The sequence below is a fragment of the Anoplophora glabripennis genome, unplaced genomic scaffold, assembly GCF_000390285.2.
Source record: "Anoplophora glabripennis isolate ALB-LARVAE unplaced genomic scaffold, Agla_2.0 scaffold341, whole genome shotgun sequence".
Lineage (NCBI taxonomy): Eukaryota > Metazoa > Arthropoda > Insecta > Coleoptera > Cerambycidae > Anoplophora > Anoplophora glabripennis.
Window position 1 is genome coordinate 525,472 of NW_019416475.1, and position 18,661 is coordinate 544,132.

Here is an 18,661-nt window from a genome sequence, read left to right on the forward strand (position 1 = left end):
CGTTACTTGATCTTTACAAGTATCATAATTTAGACCAACAGACGAAGCTATTTCATCAAGTATTGAACAACAAACTTTATTTCTTGTAATCATTTTACTAACACGTTCTGATAATTTACCTAACAACTTTTCATTTATTCCAACAACTAAAGGTATTTAGCCTAAATATTTCCTTATGGAAGATTTAGAGGGCAGCACAAAAAAAAATTCTGTAAAAACCTGTAGCACCTTGGCCCACGTTTGTAAATTGCTAAAGCAAGTGCTTTATTTTCAGAATTATAGATAGGTCGTTACTTTTCGCAATTTTTAATTTGTGACTCAATAAAGTTTACTCCTACTGGATCAAGATGTTGACTTAATTTTGTAAATAAATTAGAATAGGAACATGAGACAAATTACTTTTATATTTTAATAGTTTCCTTTTTAATTTCAAAATCTGAATTTTCTGTTGACGATCTAGATAATACAATTTTTATGTTTATCTGAAAATTGAGATATTCTCTTAACATTCAAAGTTTTTAAGAATGTTCTTTGTTTGTTATTTGGCTGAAGAGATGTGAGACTTTGACAGAATGAGCTATCAAGTGAGGTACTTACATGGCCAGTATTTGATTCCGCTTCATTCAACTTGCTATCACTAATCACAGTAATGGCACTGGTGGTCGCAGTAGCACTTACAGGAAATGACAATTTTGAATATGTGTATTTCGGATTTTTTAAAAGAAGGTGGAGGTGAAAAATCACCCGAAATTGAAGTTTGGCAGTTCGTACTCTGAAAATTCTGTAATGTTGCATTAACAAGTTGTTTTGCCGAATATTCTATACTATCCGAGAATTCTGAGGTGATATTATTACAATTAGTAGGTGATTAGTCGATCCTAAAAATAATGTCGGCACAGCACTTTTGTTGAGACTATTCCTATTACTGTTTTTAAAACATTTTAACTCAAAAGGGCCTTCACACAAATCATTAAATATGTTTGTCAGAGTAAAGTCNATACATCCTATCTAAGGGAAAGACAAGTTGTTACAAAATTAGATCGCGTCCTCTCACCTAGCCATGCCTAAGCGCAATCCTACCAGGTTAGCTACATCTCGAGAAGAGTCCAGCGCGATAGCGCGAGAAGCATATAATATGTCCAGAAACCCTGAGAGCCGCAACCAAATGGTAAGTGAAGCAACGGGAGATGAGGTACGACGACAGTGTAAATGTATCGAAAAATTGATTGCGAAACTTGTCTGTGAAAGTGAAGTAACATTTTCACTAGCGATATATTGTTTGAGGGACATCCAAACAAAATTGGTAGGGTTCAGGTCAAAATAGTGTGACCTTTCTGTAATATTTGATCGACTTCACATATTTTAAATGTTGGATTAAGCAATTTTATAATATTTAACTCTGCTTGTAACATATTTTCCGCAATTTAATTCTTGTGACCATTGCTTCATTTCATTCTTTCGACATGCGGATGTAGGATATAACATGGCGGCAAATTGTAAAAAATTTTTTGTAATTTTAATAGTTCATGTCATCATGATAGTTTTTGACTTATTAGTCAAGCCATTGGTGTAACATAATTTTCCTATCCAGTATGAACTACAATCGTTTTCCTTTCAATACTTGGCGTTAGAGTCCTCTATTGCTTTTACTACAACAAGCTTTTTCATAGATGTGCGAAAAATGTATGTATCATACATATAAATAATTGGACAGCCCTGTTCATGACACTCTTTCATTCTTCCTCAAAAATTTAACCTTAAGAAATTCCCTCCAGTAATAGTCCTCAATTAGTCTTTGAACATCGAAATCCTTAGTGTGCAAAAACTTGCGGCTTTCCCTGCCTTGTAAGTATATCCCACATCCTCATGGAACTTTCTATAGTGGATGCCGTTTTTTCTTGAATGTACCAACTTTGGACGATCCAAATTTGCTTTTGGCGAATTTTTATATTTATTATGATGAGTATGGAACGATGAGGCTTCATCATTTGCAATATGTTTCCCTTGCTTCACAATATGTTTCACTATACCCACACTTATGCTAGTTGCGTTTAGACTGCACAAATATTTGCCGGTCGGCGTTCAGACAGAGACCCATTCTCTGTCACTGCGCAACTCGCGGACAAGATTAATTTGGTCAAGTTGTACATGGTAAAGAGAAAACAATGCATCTAATTATTAAATTGTTTACGTTTTCTGCACTCGTGATGTTTGTTCATAGTTAGACATGATCATATGTTCTTTTGTTCACTGAACACATTTACGGTTGGGTAATCTTTTCTTTCTGCTACAGTTCTCCACAAAATTGACAGATCTAACCCACATTCCTTAGTTTTTGGTTAATTCCTTGAATAATTTAAAAATTTCTAACTTCATCATTTTATTTTTTTTAACTATTGCAACTTTATAACACTGTTTATTAACACTTCCCTTAATGTTTGCTTTGTACCTATAATAACCCTCTTTCCCAAATCTCTATCGTCATCATTTATAATTTTAATTTAATGTTGAAAATAGGGCGTTTAGCGTCGAAAGCAATGCACGTACGGCGCCGCGAAACCGACCTTAAGACATATTTTTTTTTATATTAATATAAAAATTTCGAAAAATTATCGTGTTATTTAGACACTTGAATAAAAAAAAATCCGTCGAGGAAAAATTGCATCGATTTTTGAACAATAGGACCATTGTTATTAATTAACTAAAACTTTTAGAGTTAACATTCGAAGCCGGATAATAATTAAAAAAAAGATTCTAAAATTATTTCGTTTCACAACTATACTTAACGGGATCACCTTATAGCGATATCTTAAATACGTAGTAATAACTTATAACTCAGATAGTAATAAAAATAAATATAAAAAATTTTTATTAAATTTTCATGATTTATAGTAAAAAATCCTATATTGGTTAAACAACGGTTGAGTCAAATATTTATTGTATACGTTTTTTATTGCTTAATAAAATAGTCTTGAAGGTTCATATTTATAACTTCAATAGTTTATGAGATGTAAACAGTGAAAGACTGAATAATACGAAGAAAAGCTTAATTTTTTATAAACAAATGCATGTAACTAATGATACAACTACAATAGCTACAAACTTGGTCGAAAGCGCGTTTGAAAGATCAATTAATATTCTACAAAATTGTCTTGAATGTCCGCATAACTGTATCTTTAATAGTTTAAAAGTTATAGCTGTTTATAAGTAAACAAATCGCATGGCCGCTGTGACTTTCGGAGAATACCGAATTAAAAAATTTATTGAGAACTAAGCCGAGTTGTTCATTCATTTGTTTATTTAGTTTTTTCTTTTAAAACAGTTCCTAACAAAAGGTTGCAAAAAATACAACAAATTTAAATAAGTTAAGGTTAATTAGTGTGTAGCAACGTCTTCTGCAAGTTCTGTTATGGACAATATTTCCTGTATCCTGTAAGATTTAAATCATCAACTACCTACTACATCGAATATTATTCAAATTCAAATTAATATGAAAACAAGGTTGAACGGAATTACATCCTGAACTTTAGCGACATTCAATTTATGCATGTATTTTATAAAAATTTCATGGACTAAAGATACTGTATTAAAAATAAATATCTAAAGATGATAATTTGTCGATTTTAAAGTCGAATGTCGAATAATTAATTATTTATCAGCTTATTATAATAACAATTAGCCTTCTTAGTATCAAATTTTGGACTGAATTCATAATGTAAGTTCCATGATGTCTCGAATGCACCATTACTAAACGTTCTATAACTCTCTGGTTTCTTTTGTTTAGTTTGTCATTGAAATACAAATAAAACTGTAGTTAAAATCTTATCTACTTCAATTTGAAAATTAGTTGTTAAAATGATCAATATCAAATTATTATTACTGTTAGAATTTATTACATTATTCAAATTACTGAGGCAATACTTAACTCGACTTTAATGTATCCGTACGTAAACTATAATAATAATTTAATTAACAACTGACTACTGTTATATTTTAGTTACATGTTAGTAGATATACGTGGGTTCTACAACGTTTCCTGTTCCCGAAACAGGGCGTTGATTTGAAATGGCTCTAAGTGTTTAACATGGACTGATAGAATTTGAGCCAACATTAGATCTAATTAGAGGCAAAAACATATACCTCTTATAAACTATGTCACAGATAATGCCAGTAATCGTCTCACAAAATCTGCATTGAGTTTTTGGAAATTCGGTGCTTTTAATTCCCGGTAATGAAATACAATTTTAAGTAGTTATAATATAATTGTTTCTACATTTATACAATAAAGATTTTCATATACACTTTACCAATGTAGCTCCAATCACTGTCACCTAAGATACCATTACCTATACTAATTATTTTTCGCATCTCCGTTCTTCTATGATTCATGTTGGTAGGTCTCACTTATACATGACGCGCGCACAGGTTTAAAGGAAAAAAGTGTTTCGTAACAGTCCGTTACTACTTAGTGATAGCCAGCCAGTTCATTTATTTGTGCCGCACGTGCATTGTGCCTTGTGTAGTGTATTTATGCATAAGAAAATAATTTCCACGAATCCGAGATAAATCACACATAAGGGAAATATTATAATTAATTAATTAATTATCCATTTCAGAACATGAGAAGGTATTTCATTAAAATTTTTCTGTTAGCCGCCCTTGACTTGATAATACTAGTTCGTATACTATTGTACACGCAGAGCAGAGTTTTTAGACTAATTGAAATGCAAATTCCGCCTTAAGTGGATTGTCTAGCTGGTCATATTGTAGTGTTTTTAATTATTTTGAACGCGAACATTTGTTTGCAGAATATACGGTCGTTTTAACCGTCTTAGTAGGGCGTAGCCGCTTTGTTTTTTTGCCCGTATCCCATGTGACATGTAGAGAGTGGTTTTCACTTCGCTTAAATGGAAAGTCTAGCTAGCCATATCGTAGTTGTTTTAACTACTTTGCCCGCAAAATTTTTGTTTGCCAAATATTTGGGGCAGTATACGGTCGTTTTGACTGTCTTAAAAGGGCTCAGCCGTTTTGGCTTTTTACCCACAGTCCATGGAACATCTAGAGAATGGGGTTTTCACTCCGATAAAATCCAGTTAGCCAAATTGCAGGTGTTTTGACCACGGACAATTTGTTTGCAGAATATTTTGGGGCATTATGCGATTGCTTTAATTCGACTAAATAGGGTCTAGTCGTATTGGCCTTTTGTCTGCATTTCATGAAACATATAAAGTGTGGTCGTCACTATTTTTACATGCAAAGTCTATCTGTCTATCTCTAAGCATTTAGTAGTTATTTTAACCATGTCACCCATAACTTGTTTTAGATATTTGGGCGTAATTGTACTGCTATTTTTACCCTCTGCATACCATGGTATACACGCAAAGTGGATTTTTTATTCTAAAGGCTTCCTGTTATAATTTTGCCTTGCTTACAGAGCAAAATTTAAATAATCTGCTTAACGCTACATTTTTTCAGAAGCAATGATTGTACTGTGTTCCTAAAAAATAATTGTACTTATAATATGTACAAATATAATGTAATTTTTTTTAGATAGAGTTATGTTAACCCTTTCTTTACTCTTATGGGATCTTACTCAAAATACTGAGTTAGTATATACTAATACTCACCACTCCCTATTAATTCAAACAAAAATAAGAAATTTACATCTTTTTACAGATGAGAGTGAATTAGGTGCTCAACAAATTAATGTCGTATTTAGTATGAGTTCCTGGAGATAGTTACGTCATATTAAACAGTGTAAAAGGCGAGTAATAAAATTAAGAAAGTATACCAAAAAACAAAGGGGGANGTTAGGGGGAGTGAAACCCCCCGGTGAGTTACCTATTTATTTGTTTTTATTGACAGAACAGTAATTTTGTTATTTGTTTCATATACCCTCTTAATTTCTGACGAATGACCCGGCTGTTGTCGAGATAACTGCTTTGTGATGACCCATGTATATAAGGTAACAATACCAACAATAAGATCTATTTTACAAGATGAAAATTTATTTTTTGAACAATTTGTGAGTGAAGCAATTGTTAACAAATGAAAAAATATATTTTATCTTACGTGGAAAATGCTATTCTCGAGTGTCCCAGAAATAAATTTATTCGGAAATTTTATTTGGAAACATCGCAGTTTTTAAGACAATACAACTTTTTTTCATTTAACATTTTTTTACTGCATCATAACTAATTAATATTAATTAGTTTCTAAACTAGCAAAAAATTTTCAGATAGTGAAACATTCCATAAAAAATTCGCATACTTTACTTTAGGAATTCCTTTTATTCATAGAAAGCTCGCTCGCTTCTTTCAATGGGTAGAAAGTGCTAGACAAAAAAATGTGATTTCGAAAAAAGTCGTTGTTCGTTTTGATGAGTTAAATATGTGATTCTAGAACACTATGTTTTATGTTCAATTTAACCTAAGTCCTTTTAGTTCTTTCCTCATAGCAAAACTGCCACTGCCAAAAACTGCATACATATGTTTATATTTTCAACCATTCAGTCGTCTGTCCCTAGATAATGACAAAGTACCGCAATCAACTGTCAATTTAGGTCAAGATCCCTATTGGCAACTTTGAAATAACTACAACTTTGAATTTTCAATGCATTTTTACGCAATATCTCATATTTTGAAAAATTTATTATGTAATACCTCGATATTTCTATCTATAATACTGCAATAGTTAAATTGTAGTAGTTTTTTTTATATAAATATTACTAATTGATGTATGTCAAACCTCCATTTTGAGGCAAACCAGAAGATTGGTTGCAGTTTAGGGACTTTAATTAAACAAATCCTATAAAGTACAGGGTACCAAATTGGATTTGTTTACATTTCATAATATTTGAGCCAGTTTTCAAAAACAGATACGAAGAGAAGATACAAGAGACTTATGCATAAAATGCCTTTTTGCACTCATGGGACTATACGAGCCGTAAGCAAGAAAATTACTTACTCGACAATAAGGTGTTACGCAAGTTATGTAGCTAACCGAAACTCATGTATATTTTATTTTTAAGACCTATTCATATTTATTTCATAAGTAGTATATTATGCATTTATTAAAACACTTATCAAAGGGACCCTTGCCCTTGAAACTGTAAACATTATAGAAGCCAACAATCGAGCTTATTTTTGAATACATTAATTATTAGTTTGTTTTTAAGTAACGTTTTCATTCTAAAAGAACCATTATACTTTTATGTCAGAGGTTAATATTAAATTAGAGTGCATTCTGTAATATTTCAATCAAAACATGTAATTAGAACGAATGTTGTTGCATATATAAGCATTGTGTATGGTTTATACTCCAGAGTTAACTTGTATTTCACTTAGTAAAGTTCGTCTCATCGACTTGTGCGTTTTATTTCCTGCCAACGTCTGATCAAGTAACAAAACTGGCGACGAGGATGGGATATCCTGCCGTGAAGCACTGAAGAAATTTGTGTTATTCGCGAGTGGTCTCAACTGCAAAACAGGAAACACCCGAAGTATTGGTTCTGGAATTCACCGGACAACTCAGACATCGAGGCAGAACAAAAGGGCACGAAGACAACTGAAAAGTAAGTACCAAGTTTCCTTCTCCACCCCGATTATCCCCTGAAACCTTTAAGTTTGGGCATAGATCGGATTACGACCTTTAGAGGATTAGTTTTAAGAAATTCTAAAAGAAAATTTTTTTTTTCGAGTAATTATTTTTATTTAATAATTTTTTAATATTATTTTGTATGNCATACGACATGTAGAGAGTGGTTTTCACTCCGCTTAAATGGAAAGTCTAGCTAGCCATATCGTAGTTGTTTTAACTACCTTGCCCGCAAACTTTTTGTTTGCCAAATATTTGGGGCAGTACGGTCGTTTTGACCGTTTTAATAGGGCGTAGCCGCTTGGTTTTTTGCCCGCATTCCATGTGACATGTCGAGAGTGGTTTTCACTCCCTTGAATGGAAAGTCTAGCTAGTTATATCGTAGTTGTTTTAACTACTTTGCCCGCAAACTTTTTGTTTGCCAAATATTTGGGGCAGTATACGGTCGTTTTGACTGTCTTAAAAGGGCTTAGCCGTTTTGGCTTTTTTACCCACAGTCCATGGAACATCTAGAGAATGGGATTTTCACTCCGATAAAATGAAAAGTCCAGTTAGCCAAATTGCAGGTGTTTTGACCACGGACAATGTGTTTGCAGAATATTTTGGGGCATTTTGCGATTGCTTTAATTTGACTAATTAGGGTCTAGTCGTATTGGCTTTTTGTCTGCATTTCATGAAACATGTAAAGTGTGGTTTTCACTATTTTTACATGCAAAGTCTATCTGTCTATCTCTAAGCATTTAGTAGTTATTTTAACCTTGTCACCCATAACTTGTTTTAGACATTTGGGCGTAATTGTACTGCTACTTTTACCCTCTGCATACCATTCTAAAGGCTTCCTATTATAATTTTGCCTTGCTTACATAGCAAAATTTAAATAACCTGCTTAAAACTACAAATCCTCATTAATTGGGGGTGGTCAAATACCAACCGGTGTCAATCTCTCACATTGACCAAAGTCAACATTCTTCCACTCTACCATACCTGCACAGAGGGTGCCAATCCTCCGTACAAGCATAGCTAATCAACGGTCTACCTGCCGGGGGATTCGAACCCGAGCAGAATTAGCACACATCGATTTAAGTGCTGACGCCTTAAACCGTGCGGCTATCGACCGAAGATCTATGAAGATATTGCTTTTAATAGGGGTGGGTTCTTCTCATTCGTAAAAAATATTTAATTAGCTACAAATTTTAACAAAAAAAGTGAATTTTCATTAAATTAAAATATTCCCAAATATTCAAATATTCGATTGTCCACCAACAGAACTATGTACGTGTTTTAGGTAATGCAACAAGTATATGTGTACTTCTTTTGCATAAATATAGTGACGTTTAAAAAAAGCACGAGGAAAAACTCCCCAACTCTAAATTTTATTAACGTCTTAAAAAATAAGCGATTAAAAAAAATAAAATAAAATATTTAAAGTTTCTGACTTTTTAAAGAAGCATTTGATAGCGATAATCAGTTAATTACTTTTTGTTAGCCTGAACTTTGCTTAATTTTTTTACACGAAATTATCACTATATAATTTTTGAAAAATTTATGTTAATAACACAGGCTGTTCAAAATTCGAGGTCTAATAAAACATCAAAAATTAAGACGATTTTTAGTGTAGCCATTCTCTTTTTGGATGTACAGAGCGGTAAAGATGATTTTCTTTGAAAACTTTTTTTAAGATTCCTTTTTTTCTTATCTGTTATTCATTTTTATCTGTTGCCGTGTAGACAGAAAAAAAATAACTTGGTTGATTGAGATCTGCTGCAGCAAAAAAATGAATTCCAGTAGAAGCATTTTATCTATACTGAAACTTATTTTAAAATTCAAGCAAAATTTCCACAATACCTTTGTTTAAGTGATCCATTAGTTTACGAATATCAGTAATAACAAGTCAGAGTAACCTAGTTACAAAAATCATTATTAATTTTGTTATTAATTCGATTCTTTTATTGTAATCCTTAATCAACTAGGATTATCTAAATCTTATCATACTTCAGGTAAGTTTCCACTGATTCTGGATAAATATTTAAAAAACTAATACAATTTTGGGCTTTCTATATCAAATATATATAGCAAAAAATATTTCTGTGTTGAATGCCACAAAAGTCGTTTAGAATACCCATCTAAAGTGTAGTTTTTAAGATATTGAGGGAGAAAAAAATTATGGATTCCTTTTATTGGGGATTTTGAAAGAAAAATATTTAAATCATTGTAGTTTAGTCTTAAATACTATTCAATGTTTTATTATTATCGCTAAATTTATATATAACTGTGGAGGAAAAATGCTAAAGAGGCTTTCTACTCTATTTTAAAGATGCTAAGCTAATTCAAACAAACCAAAAAAAATATTTTTAAAAATCATCATATGAAGTAAGATAGTATAGTCCACAGTACAGGCCCCCTCTGGAAAGTTGATTACCACATACTTTATAACTCCTGAAGAGCATCCTTTTGACGAGTCTACCACATTTTTCCTCTACGACTTTTCTCGATTCCTCCGCTTTTCCACTCGGAAAAGTCCAAAAACATGGCAATTTCCCGGGGTCTTGAAAACTCAAGACCACATCTTTNAGGTTAAATGAAGAGTAACATGATAGTATGAATAAAATGTTAATATTAACCAGAGTTACAACCTAAGAAGCGTACGAAAGTTATAAAAGTTAAAAAATATACACTGTAAGGAACATTTGACCTATTTTCACTCAATAATGTATCAATTTCTATCCACTCGATTGAGTGAAATTTTCCTCTATTAGTATGAGTAGATACAACTAAAATTTTATGAGTGAAACTATCGGTACGGTGTCCAGTATTGACTGAAAATGTGCTCAATAATTTCACTCAATGGATTTAACTCAGACCGATTTATTTACAGTATCTAAGAACTACATCAACGACAGACATCAAAATGATGTTTAGGAAGTTTAAAATATAAGTTCAGACACTTAGTTGCTTCCTTTGGCTGAAAATTAATGTCTTAATCTAATTTGTCATGGACATATTAAACCAATTAGTAAAATGAATATGGCAAAAACTGGCAACTGCATCTTACTTGGAAGAGGTATTCAATTAGTAGCCATATACCAATGTCAATCAGAGACAAAGTTGTAAAAAACGGCTTCCTTTAAGAATGTTTATTCAACATACTGCAACTTTATAGTTATGTTCTTATGGGCTATGAATCAAAGAAAAATTTGGCTTTCACAAATAAAAGCAATAAATTATCACTGTCATCAATTTCGAACGAAAAAAATATGCGTCGTCATTTAAAAAAAAATTATGTCATCGCTGCCGTAAGTGGATTATCGAAAAAAAAAATTTCCACATAACAATGTGCCCTGGATGAAATAAAAAACGACAGGTCTCATCGTTTTTCGAAAAAAAAATTGTTTAACGAAAATATGAATTTTACGCAGAACTTTTTTACCACGCTGTATGTATATAATATATGATATATAGTATAGTCTATATGATATATAGAATGTGGTTTACCCACAGCGCGATTGGTTCGGTCACAAAATGAACTGGCTGGCTATCAATAAGTAGTAACGGACTGTTACACTTTTTTCCTTTAAACCTGTGCGCGCGTCATGTATAAGTGAGACCTACCAACATGAATCACAGAAGAACTACGATGCTCAAATTATTGAGATTGTTCTTCCTTACAGGTAAGTCAATCGAATCTTACAAGTATTAAATATTTGATAGAATATTACTTAATGATTATTGCCAAAGTGCCAAGTTCAGCTAGATAAGTTACCTTCTCAAATCGTACGTTCGCCTCAAGAGCAGGTACTGAATTATTTGGTCTGTTATGTCTAAAAATAACTGAAAGTACCATTTGTCTATTAACAAAAAATTTAATTGTTAAAAATTTTAACAAGGCCTTATACAAAATGAAACAAAGAACTATTGTTGATGTATTTTTCCATTGGATGTTTTGAGAGATATCTGAACATTGAAGTGTTTGTAACATTTAATTAGCCGTCTAAGGCGTATTGAAGTTGTTTGCTTAATTTATTATAGATGACACCCAGAAGTTAACATGCATATAACATTGGTTTTTATAAAAGTAGTTACAAATATTCTTTTATTTTCCCTGAATGCCTCGATTTTGGAAATTGAAGTGCTATCAATTTATGTTTACAAAACTGTAATTTTCAAGTATCTTTCAAAATAATTACCCATTAAATAGATAAATGTTTCAAGTAAACTTATCCATCTTAGACTACGATTTACCTTCGTGAAATAATGTTTATGTTGTAAAACTATTATACCCATTCCTTATGACAGTGTGTAAAATACTATCTTCATACGCTCTGTGTATTGATAATTTTTTTTTTGTGACGAGAGATTGTAACACTTGTTTATTTTTGATGTGTTGTAATAATATGAATCAATATATATTTTATTATGAAATGAAACTATCGTGGTTGCTTTGAATCAGACCTCAGCTGTTTACACGGAATGCGCCAGCCAAGTATTTATGTGCCCTTGAGATAATGTAATTTATGAGTATATACAAAAATGTAGCTCAGAATGCCGAAACAGAGAGGGTGTTCTTTGAGACAGTGGTGCCTGGCCAGCGCCCGAATGAGGTCGATTATTATGTGTGTGCTAGCTTGAATACAATTGTATAATGAATTGTGAATTTGTGAGNTGAAAATTAGATATGTGGTAATCGATTTTTCATACCCCGTGAAAATTCCGATTTCCAGCTGTCGGACTGAAAAAACGCGGCTTGAAATTTGTCGGACAACAATACTTTTTGACTGAATTAATTATTTACAATTAATTTTACTAAAAATTACGTATGTGGTAATTGATTTTCAATACCCTGTTATTTTGGCATGTTTCGACCGGTAGACACGTCAATGTCGGAGGAATTTCTGTCGGACAAATTTAAATCGGCATTCGCAACAAAATTTCCAGTTACTTAAGCTAAAAATAAAAGATGTGGTCTTGAGTTTTCAAGACCCCGGGAAATTGCCATGTTTTTAGACTTTTCCGAGTGGAAAAGCGGAGGAATCGAGAAAAGTCGTAGAGGAAAAATGTGGTAGACTCGTCAAAACGAAGCTCCTCAGGAGTTATAAAGTATGTGGTAATCAACTTTCCAGGGGGGGGCCTGTACTGTGGACTAGTATTCTTTGATACCAGAAATAAGTAGAATGCAAAAGATACATCCAATCCCACACACAAGTCTCCTAACTACTGAAATTGCGGGAAACAATTACTCTATGGGTTTTATTCCCTAACTAGTATTGAATTACACCATACTAATGTCTAGTCATCCATTTGAAATTGAAATGTTTCAATTCGTTTTCTGGCGCTATTAACTTCTATATATTGTTTTAACAATAAGAGAAAATAAGAAAATGTAGTTATTTTATTGTTTTACATTATATTATATTATTTAAATTTTTACATAAGGAAAAATATTATAATCCATGGTTATTATTGTTTTATCTGAAGATGGGAAAAATAATCTCGAAATGATCGTAATAAAAAAATTTTTATAAAAAATTTGTTTAACAAAAAATTATTTAATTGTGACCTGTTCTCATTGTAAATTAATAATTATATTATTCGAGAAATGATATGGTCAGAAAAAATCTTTATATAAGGCGATTAGTCTTCGTCAAGATTGATAATTAGGACATGAGTAATGCAAAATGTGTTCCAATACTAGTTCTGTACCTCAGAGCTAAACTGTATTAACTCCATTTTTTACGAAAATGGGATTATTTGACAGCCCAACACAGTTTCTTATGCTCTTTCACGTGCTAAACAGTAATAACTCCCACTCATGATATTTTCGAAGATAGACAGTGCTAAATAATAATAAGTCCCAATCTGTCTCCAAGCTAGACAATCTTATGTGTATTTAATATTAACCGTGTTTCATTTCCACAGTATTAAGTTCCTTGTTACATCAATTTAATCCGAGCCAAACAGGTGTATATGTGGAGTTAATATTCTATTAGTTTGACTTCGGAGTATTAACTCCACACATATCAAGATCATGTTGGTTTACTTTAGTATTATATCCACATTCATCATGTGTAGACGTGTTTTTGTAGTGTTGGTGATAACTGGTAAATTATTAGTTATTGAAAAAGTGACTAATGACATGTAAAGGCGACATTTCTGTTTAAAGAATAACAATTACATTTGTTTTTGTTTTTTTCTATCCAGTTTATTAAAAATCAAAAGTGTTGTTGGTTTATTTAAACTTTAGTTTTTTTAATGAATATTATCTGAAGTTTATATTTTTAAACATATTTATTGAATGTAGTTTATTTATTGTTTTGTTGTTTGTACTACTTCAATAAAAAAAAATTAAACTGGTAGTTTTTATTAGTATTATCCTCAGTATTATCGCACAATTAGTAAATATTAATATAAAATCCCTAAATCATGTTTGTGCCAAATAGTGTTAACTCCATTTTTTCTAAAAAAAAATACGAATAGAAAATTATTCTTTAAATTACAATAAATAATATTAAAATATACGTATAACTTCACATCATACTAATTCCTTTATCAAGGAGAAGTAAGAGTTCGAAGTTATGGAATGATAAGCAAAATTTAAATCTTTAAATCTCTCTCTCCTGTAAAATTTCATTTTTGGCACTTTTTAGCTCTGAGGTACAGAGTTGAGGAATATAGCCCATAGGGTAGTTGTTTCCCGCAGTATCAGAAGTTGTGAGTCTCATCTCTGGAGTTGCGATTTCATTTGATAAGACTTTTTTAGCAATTTTTTTAATTCTTTGAATTAGCTTAAGATTTTTTATAATAAAAAAATGTGAGAGCCAATAATAAAACTAGAATACTAGAAGGTTCATAAAATTGTGTATTTAGAATTTGCAGATTCGGTGTTTTTTCCTCCGGTTTGGGCCTTTCACCTATTAGTTCCTTTTTTATATAGTTTTGATAATGATGGTAGCACACTTTATGAATATAAATAATACTTAGCCGATATATCGAGACGCTTAATTCCGCGAGGCTTAAACTGTTATACGTGAAAGTCTAATGAATTTTTAAACTTTACGGATACAGTTTATATTTTCATAGTGCTTAAAAGAAATTATATAATAATTTATGTATTCAAAGTTAATTATAGAACTAGAAAATACGAAATAAGTATGTGTAAAAAGAACCCCTATGAATATGGAAATGTAATGAAATGATGAATAATATAAAATATACCCAAGTATATTTTTGTCTGTTTGCTACTCTAAAAAGTTAGATGATTTTTTTCTTCTAGGCGAAGGACCTATCATCTTTTGTTTTTAAGATACATAGTGTTAAAGAGATTTTGTATAATTAAGTTTTGGCTACAACTTACATTGAAATTTAATAGAAGTATAGGTATTTTTATGGAGAATAACATCAGTGTTAATAGTTTTCGACTATCTTGTAGAGATCACTAATAATTTTTCTACACCAAACGCTTCACATGGAACTTGCCATAAATATATACTTAGGTATAGTACACATAAGTATCAGCAAAAGTTAACAAATTAACAATTTCTTACTCATAAGGAAAGCGACTGTAGAAAATACAGTTGTCTTAAGTGTTCCCCGGTTAATCGTCTTAATCGGTAAACACCCATTTCAGAAATGAAAATGACTGGTTAACATTTACCGAGGTCACAGGCGCATATCTGAAAAAAGTTTCAATAGATACTCTTTTACTAACGGTGGTGAAGTATCAACTACTTCACATTTTAATAATCGCATTATCCGCGTTAATGTACAATATTTACATATCTGCTCCTGATCTGAAGCTTCGCATCGATCAATTTATTCCATACATATTTAGCGGCATCCTAATGCCTGCCCTGTGGGTCTAGTATGCCGGTGAACAATCCAGGTTTTTTGCTGAGGCACGTTGGCCGTGAATTTCATTGTCGTTTGTGCGTGTGTAAGTGAGATTGACGCTTTGCTTGGTTGAGTGTATGGCACATGTTTTTAGAGTAGTCAGTAGCATAGAGCGGCACACGGCTTCACTACAGATTTACTCTGTCTACTACTACAACGCGTATTGCCGCTTAGCTAGCACAATATAGATTACTACTGTTTATTTATTTGATTGTCGCTACAAAGTTTCCGATGTCTAGTAATAAGTTATTTTGTTTCTCACTGTCCATCATTTAATATCATAGATAGGTACAAACAAAATCTACTTTTTTAAATCAGAAACACTTTGCATATATTTTCATAAGTATATTAAAATCATATATTTTCGAATTAACCAATTTTTCTTCTATCAAGATGCATTTAGCTAACAATAAGTGCAGAAATTTTACTTACAATTAGTTCAAGATTATAAATAAATTCATTAAACTCTATCAAAAAATAAAATTGTTGCGGAAATCCTTAAATAAATAAATAACCTATAATCTTGAACTTGTTTTTCACATAATAAAAATAAATCTTGAAAAAAATTGCAAAGGTCAGGATTATGACTTTTTAGTATAAATGTACTCTTGATATTAATCACAAAATTTTCCTTGTACCTTTTACGTACTAAATTCTAATTATTACCAAAATTCACTTCCATTATAATAAAAAATATGTTTATCATATATGTATATCAAAAAATATAATAGGTATCCTCATCCTTTATCTTATGGAAAAAAAAGAAGCACGAGGGTTTTATCTTTTGAAAAAACAATATCGGGAAAAAATTTTACAAGACGACATTGTTTTATTGTAATAAAAAAATCAATATACCTACTCTAGTTTTGTCTATATTGAAAAATGACGTGATGAATCCAAAATTAATAAATAAAAAACATAATAGTAAGAGAAAATCATAACTTCGTCGATTAGGTACCGAAAATATGTACAATATAATACAATACAATTTATTTTTACTTGCTCAGTAGTGATCAATACAATACTATTAAGTATTAAGTACTTATTTAAGAATTTAGTTTAAGTATTACAACAACAAACACATGTATAATGAAATTTACATATAGCAACTCACATTAATAACTTCACTTATCAAGTTTTTTCATAAATTCAAGAAAAATCATGCTTCGTTCACACGGTACGAAACGACACTTGAATTGAATCAAACTGAGGATCTTATAGTCTCAACATGCAGATTGAAAAGTGTGTGCCACATCATTCGACATTTTTATGGTTTTTACTTGATAACCGAATCCGTACCACGAAAAGGGTCAGAAGGATACATTTCAGTTTTGTATACCTATATGTAAGTAATCAGAAAATGTTTCTTCTGGATAAAATATGAAAACAAAAAAAAAATATGAAAACAAAAACTAAACTTTAAAAAAAAACTTTTTTGTAAAGCGTATTAACGTTACATTATATAACCAATAAATAAATAAATAAATAAATAAATTCATAGATTTGTAGATAGGTGTAATTAAGGTTGCTAAGGAAAACTCACCATTTTTCACAACGCAGTTCACTATGATTTGCACCAATTTTCCGTATATCGTCATGCTGATCCACTCTGTAAACCACATCTAACGTAAGACTACATGAAACTAACTGGTTTATGTGTATATCTTTCTTATGTCGTTCATGCATGGCTGAAAACATGAGCGGCTCGTTATAATTAAATTTGAATTAAATGACGTAAATAATATACTGAATGATACATTTAAAATTTATGGATTATTATTTATAAATCTAGATTTTAAACGTGTGTATAACACAACAATTGTTTCAGTTTTTTTATATTGTACTCGTAATTGTATAATTTTTATATTCGATTTTATAACTAATATATCCTCTATAAAATAAAATTCGTCTAAGTGGATATTTGTTAGATCCGTACAGATTTAAAAATATACTCAATATAGGCAATAACAATACAGCAAAAATAAAAAATCTAAAATAATTATATTTTATTTTATTCGAGAAACGAACCCAATCAGGGTTAAAGTATATTCTAATTTTGTAACAAGTTAATCACACAGATGAACAAAGAACAAGCTTGCAAAGTCGCCACTGAAGATGCAGACACATTAGAACAGCGAAACGTTTAGAAGCACTGGATGAGAGCATTTACAGACCACTATAGAACGAATCAAAGGACCACCATTGTTTAGTCCGTAGTGGCCCTAGAACCAGCGATAAAAGCCGGTATCAACATCGGGACGGGTCTGGGCATTCTACTAGAAGGTGCGTCCCCACCGAGCTCAGCCCGAGAACAACAAGGCGACCCCAAAAGGTATTTTATTTTAAATGTCAACCGAAATCGTGAAAGCGTTAAAACCACTGCTAAACTGTATTATTATATTCGATAAATTATCCACAGATTTTATTTAGAATAAGAAGACAAAATTGAAACATGTTTTCTTCATTTTGTTCTCAAAAAATATGGTTATTTTAATCAACACCATGAATTAATAACGTATGTATCAAGCACAGTCCAAACTAGTGAATAGATTAATTTATTCTTGATTTTGAAGAAAAATTCTGAGGCATGTTAATTTTGTTTTTAAAATGATTCTGTGAAACAAACTTTTCCCACTCTCTACCCCTTATAATAGCACTCATCCTTGGAAATTTGTAATCAGAAACGGGTTTAAGTAAAACTCCATTTTAAAGATATTTATATTCAGTACCTACATATTTTTCAAATTCCACGAATTGATTACCAAGAAATATAATTTTTATATTTAAATATGTATTAAAAATAGTAGATCCATCGAATCTCAGTCAGTACTTATTTTTTTTTTTACTTCGCTTATTACAGTACTTGCAGAAAAGTATATATTTTATATGGACTCTTTTTAAAACTTTGTATCACATCTAATGAAAAATAAAACTATTTGTTGTTTATGCAGCACAACAAATGCATATCAAATGCCGTTTGTCATCGGATGTCTTCATTTTATTTTGTAACAAACTACATCTGTAAATGAAAAATCATCAAACTTCTACATGCCTAAAGGGCTTAAGTGACCCTATATTTTTCAGATAATTTTTTACAACTTTTTTGTTTACAGTTTTAAAAAAATATATAAACGGTTAGAAAATCTTACTAAAGTGTCCTCTTATTACAAATCTAGATACA

General features: G+C 31.1%; 1 long non-coding RNA gene across 1 annotated transcript in view; it reads right to left on the reverse strand.

Annotated features, from left to right (window-relative positions):
* The window catches only part of LOC108908969, a 38,863-nt gene extending 21,746 nt beyond the window's left edge, over nucleotides 1–17,117 (reverse strand). The window contains exon 1 of the long non-coding RNA XR_001964396.1: nucleotides 17,024–17,117. This is a non-coding gene — a long non-coding RNA (uncharacterized LOC108908969). The remainder of the gene's footprint in view (nucleotides 1–17,023) is intronic.
* Between the last annotated feature and the right edge of the window lie 1,544 nt (nucleotides 17,118–18,661).